Here is a 6326-nt window from a genome sequence, read left to right on the forward strand (position 1 = left end):
AATATTTAAAATAAGGCCAATATCTTTTATCATTCTTAATATATCTAGGAACATCTGTAAATTTAGCATCGATAGGTTTGATGATATCTCTCGACAGCTTCCGTATAGACTTCAAAACACTATGAAATTGTCTTGAAACAGTTTACCCCGAGTGTTGAAAACGCTCTTGAACATTCCTAACTGACGCAGGTTGACCCATCATTTACAAAAATAATCCTACTTGTTCGTAAATATTAACTCCTCTTGTTGGTTCTAAGCTAAATTATTTGTTTAGATCATCACATAGTTTATAAAACACGTGTTTCCTCATTCTAAACATTTCAAAGCATCGTATCTCATTGCCATTCAATATCTCCGCCACCCATTGAGACCCCGATAACCTTGATGTCCTACATTCTTCTTTAACAATATATTTCAAAGCATAATTCGTAACACCATACAATAACAACAAAAGCAATCTTTTTTTGATATATGTGTATTTCTCATAGAATCAACGGAAATGTCTGAATCAGTTGATGCATCAGAGTCATCTGATACGTTTGAATCTGAACTCTCGGCCATCATGTGAAAATTTATAAATAAAAATAAAGATAGTACACAAACAATAGGTAAAAAAATGTATTATATTCTTGCATGGACAAACTTAAAATATTACGAAATAAAGGTAATTCATCAATAAAGAACCAAACAAGTCTTGTCAAAAAAAAAAGAACCAAACAAGTGAAAATCCAAATAAATTTCCTAAAAACAGAACTCATGTCAACAACGCTTCAAATCATCTTTGTTGAAAGTTGTTGCCCAACCAAACTGCAATTCTGGATCCTTTAGTCCGATGAATGTTTGCCTATTTTGCTTTTTACTCAAAACTCTTGTTACTATAAAGAATTGCTCACTACCAACAAAAATACCAGGCAAATTACGGAGAACCTACAGACAATTTTCAATGCAACATGGATAATCTTTTGGTGTTTCATCGATAGACATTTGATTCTCAAATTCTTGGAGCACATGATCAAGTTGATTAGCTAGTCTAGTGCCAATAGGACTCTTTTATCTACACTTTCATTTCTCTTTCTTTTTCTTTGTTGTTTAGTCGTACCCGCATCTATTGTTGAGTTCCCCATAACTTCTTGGGTTTCAGCATTAGTATAAGGATCATCTTGAAACTCGACATCTAACTCAAAATCTCAATCATTTGTATCATCATTCAAATTATTATGGATTGGTGATCATGAAACTCGACATCTAACTCAAAATCTCAATCATTTGTATCATCATTCAAATTATTATGGATTGGTTGATCCGCTGATGGTGCTATTGCAGTATATCCAGTTGATATAGAGCCTTTAAATACACATTCTAGTAAATCTAAATTGTTGAGTCCCCTCAATCTAAACTTTGCATACTCTGGATTTTTCTGAAATGTGACACATAAATAAATAAATAAAATTTTGATGAATTATTTAAAATAAATTATAAAAATTTTGTACCTTAATCTTGTCCTCCCACCAACTATTATTGTGACGTTCTGTATTTTTTATATTTAATGAAAATAGTTGCGGAAAATGGGTAGGAAAATTTTTCAAAACTTTAAAGGATGCAGGAAGTGCATCACGCTAGTTCGATCAACAACTCATTATTTGAAACATGAATGCGATCCTACATTCAAGACCGTCTAAAATACGACACGTCAAAAGTCTACTACTAACATTTAAAGAGGATGGGGAGATGTAAATTCAAATAAATAACTATGTACAAAAATTACATTTGAAAATAATCGAAGAACCCACATAACAATATCAAAATCAAATAAACATTAAAAGATTAAATATTTTAAATCCTCAAAACTCATCCTTTTAAAATACTAACAATAACAATGAAAATACTAAAATCCGGATCTTTAAATACTATGCGTAGAATAATTTAACGGCATAATCAAAATAAACATATGAAAATATTTTTCTTTAAAAACATCAGAGCTTCTGAACTGTCGTGTCATGTAATGTTTTCGCCTCTTGGACTCTTCAGCCATGCTACCAAAGCTTTTTAAATCAAAACTGCTAAATCATCTGCACCATTCAAGTATAGTGAGTCTAAAGACTCAACAAGATTAAAAACATGCATATTGATAACGTAACAGATTCAAAATACTTTAAACTTAAAATAACTTGAACATACATAACATGATACCTTGAACTTGAAGAACTTTAACGTAAACATCGTGGAACTTTAAACTTAAATTCTTAAACATGATCTTCAAAACTCTTAAAAATTGCAAGAAACTTAATCATGGGCACCTACATACATACCTTTAAGATCTTGGAATAACTTCATGCATCTCTCAAAAACATTACTCATTAACATATACACTTAAAACCTCATGAATATCATGAACTTGACAATACCACATAACATGAACATAATCATAAAAACTTAACGTTTGGGTGACGAATTATGTGAAATTGTGACAACCATCATAATGGGCACATTCATCTTTCTTTCCTGTTGATCAACATGCATATGACATTACGCCTCATAACATTCGTTCATTCATTTTCGGAGACCCCTCCGGAGCTCATCTCGGAGTACCTAACCCGTACATTGAGCCGTATTTGGGAGGGCCCCTCTGGACCCCAAATCGGAGTACCGTTCCCGTATTGCCACCACAAAGACACTTAAAACATCAAAATATTTTAATGTCAGCATATGATTCGTCTTTCGTATCATATCATTATCATTTCATCATAACATTCCATCTCTTCATGACTTGTATGCCATAAAACATTCATCATAACATCATGATTTTTTTCATAAAATTTTATGTCGTGATCTTAAAAACTTACTCGATAACTTCATGTATGTCATAGATGATTAAAAATCATACTTGCATATTGAACATAACTTTCATGAATGAACATAGACATGTACATGCATACTTAGCATAATCGATCAACGTGAGTCGTTCTTTCGTTTTTGACCTTAAAACTTGAAATTTTTTATATAGAAACTTTTAAACATATTTTAGAAGCCTTAAAAGATCATAACCATGAATTTAGGGTTCCTAAAATAACATTTTGAAAATCTAAAGTCGAAGGTCAGGCCCTGGGGCGCTACCCTGCTACAGACCCAGCGCTGGATCACTGCAGTTGCAGCGCATTGGCGCTGATGTTTCGACTTCTTGCACCCATAATTTGGAAAAGTGATAAACATAGAAGTTGTAGATCTTTGTCTTGTCTTTCCAGTGCCGTTAGATTCATCTTAATTGGAGTTCTCAGTAAAAATTTATATGCATTCTACCAAAATGTGTCACTGCTAGAAATACAAAACACTTGACACACTTCGGGGCGCTTTTGGCCAATCTTCAAGACGGATTTGGACAACACCCCAAACATAAAAGTTGAAAATATTTAAACTAGATTTTAAATGAAATTGGCCTCATGTCAATTGGATTAGTACACCAATCGTGATCCTAAAAATCATAACGGGTGTCGCTAATCCGGTGCCACCGAACACAACTTCAGCACTTCAAACTTCAAACATAAACTTCTTTTACCCAAAACCTAACTTCAGAAATCATCAAAACTCATTTCTTGCAATTAAACATGGATTAACTAACTTCCAAACAATAAATTCATAAATGATTTTGCTTCAAAACCTTTAAACCGAAAATACCATCAAAATTACTCAACTTCTTCAAAATCTCAAAACTTTATTTTCTTTCAATTAAACGTGAATTTCTCACCTTTAAAACTTCCAATAACATCATAATCTTCAAAAGATTCATTACTTTCAACCCATCTATCAAAACTTATCAAGAACGATCACGTTTCATAATTTCAACAATTCATAACTTGATACTCGTAATTTTATGTTTATTCAAAATCATAAACCATTAAAACATGCACATCAACATACATATGCATATTAAAATAATTATAATCTTGAATGAGTTTCAAAACCTTAAAATATTTGTTGAAAAAAACTTGTCTTAATCGAAGATGGAGTTGATCCGGAGTCTTGGCAACGAGTTAACCTCGACACGAACGATATTTTTGGAAGCTAAACTACCTTGGGCTTAGTGGAACCGATAAAAATAAGAAGAACAAGAAGAATAATGAAGAAAGGAATCAAGATAGGAGGGGTTGACGTGAGAAGGGATGAGGGAAAAAGAGACATGCCTTAATGAAATGGGGAAGGGAGACAAAATAATAATGAGGTGAGGAATTGAGTAGTTAAGTAGGGAAAGATAGAGATTTACTACTTAAAACGCAGTCAGGTCATACGTCTCAAAACGAACCGATAAAATATTCCATCTCTTGAAGATTAGAATAAAACTATGACAATATTATACTTAAAATACTCGTAATAATATTCTCTAAGATTTCGTGTACTGGTTAGCTTCGTTCCGTGAGTCAAGAATCAAACTCGACCTAAAATCGTTAACTCAATCGAGAATATTAAAATAAGATAGACATAAATCATAAAATCATTAATCTAATCACGACTTAAAGAATTTAAAGAATATAAATCATTAAATCATAAATAATAAAATGAAATAACTTAAAAAATCATTTAACACAATAAAAATATTTAAATGACAAAAGCATTTAAATCATAATCAATCAAATGGAATAGATTAAAGCTCATTTAAAATTCCTTTGGAAATCATGAATAATAAAATAAATAACTTAAATCTATTAAAATTCATTAAATAAACCATGAATAGACTTATGAATTTTCTGGGTATTATAATTATCAGCTTGCACGGTCATCTTATCATGATCCAAACCAAGATCTGTTTCATTTTTTCCAATAAGTTGTGCCCACTCTGCAAAATATTTTCTCATTGCATCCCATTTATTTTTAAATTGTTTTTGTTTTAAAGAAATTTCCGTTTTCTCACGAAATTTTGAACTTAAATTTGCATAACCTTCTTTGTTTAAATGTTTGGTAGGCTTATTGCCAGCTTCAATTTCCTCAGCACAAATTTTTAAAAAAATTTCGGTATTCTGATCGGTCGAATCTGTCTTATTAATCCCATCACCAGCAACTCTATTCCCATCACCAGCAACTCCAAGATCAATAGTCTCAGTCATATATCTAGATACTTGAGATTCAGTATGTGAAATCAATATTAGTTCCAGAAGAAATCCCACAAAGTTAAACACATAAATGATAACATCTTTATGAAAAGTTTCTCGTCAGGCTCGATCACTAACTTGAGCTACCAATATATTAATCAAAACTAAATATCTTGCTTCGTATTGATCCATTCCCCTCAACTTTTATTGTTTTGTCTACAAAATCTAAAATTTGACCAATACTTTTACATACAATAGTTAGCCACAACACAACAACATGAAAACAAAACAACAAATCACAAAAACAAGGGGCAGTAACAATGCAAATCCACGTTCGTACAAAATCTAGTGATTTAAAAAACTCATAAAATCCAAGAAACATCAAAACGAAAACAACAATTCGAATGAATGAATATAAAAAAATTGAAGTATAGAATTTACCTTGTTTTTCCTTGGCACTTTTGATCGGCAGATTAGTAGAAGAAAATTTTTGTGCCGGCTGAAATATTGGATGTTTAAGTTAATAGAAATAAAAATTATAAAAGCACTTAAAAAAACCATATTTTTGGGCTTCTAAAAAGCCCTTATTATAACCTAATTAAGTATTTTTAAAGCACTTAGAGCCAAACAGTAAAATAATAACAAAAGTCTTTTTTTTTTTAAATGTTTTTCCTAAATTGTCTATTGTTTCCAAACGAGCTCAATATCTTGTCTATGCAGACATAGAGATGCAAAAATTTATTTGAAGAACACTGTAGCTTCTAGGTAAAGATGTGCAACAGTTCAACCGATCAGAATTGAAGAAGAATAATTTTTTCTCTCCCAAATTGGATGGGATTCCACAAGAATTGAAGAAGAATTCCTTGTCGAGCCGAAATTGGATTGGGATTCCACGAGAATTAAAGAAAAATCGAAGAAGAATTACGATTTAATTTGTGTCGAGCAACCGGACGAATTTGAGAATTGAAGAAGATTGCTACTTTGACCTCGGATCCGAATTTCATCTAGATAACGGATTGGGTAATTTAGCATGATGATCCTTTTTTTAAAAAAAAATTTCATGTAGCAAAACTATAAATCTATCATTATAATTGGGATAATTCCTAATTTAGTCCCTCATTTTTTGGCGCGTTCTCGATTTCGTCCTTCATTTTTAATTGACTCAATTTGGTCTTTCAATTTTTGAACGCTTTTTGAAAGTGGTCATTCCGTCTAAATAGCTGTTAAAATAGACGATAAATCTTT

At 31.5% G+C, this 6326-nt stretch overlaps 1 long non-coding RNA gene across 1 annotated transcript; it reads right to left on the minus strand.

The window, feature by feature from the left end:
- Nucleotides 1-1810: 1810 nt before the first annotated feature.
- On the minus strand, nucleotides 1811-6111 carry LOC140867037 (uncharacterized). The gene is made up of 3 exons (XR_012145025.1): nucleotides 6007-6111; nucleotides 5523-5580; nucleotides 1811-2069 (listed from the first exon to the last, which is right to left on the minus strand). It is a non-coding gene; the product is annotated as an uncharacterized lncRNA (long non-coding RNA).
- Between the last annotated feature and the right edge of the window lie 215 nt (nucleotides 6112-6326).

Source organism: Henckelia pumila, chromosome 4, assembly GCF_033568475.1.
Source record: "Henckelia pumila isolate YLH828 chromosome 4, ASM3356847v2, whole genome shotgun sequence".
In the NCBI taxonomy this organism is placed as follows: domain Eukaryota; kingdom Viridiplantae; phylum Streptophyta; class Magnoliopsida; order Lamiales; family Gesneriaceae; genus Henckelia; species Henckelia pumila.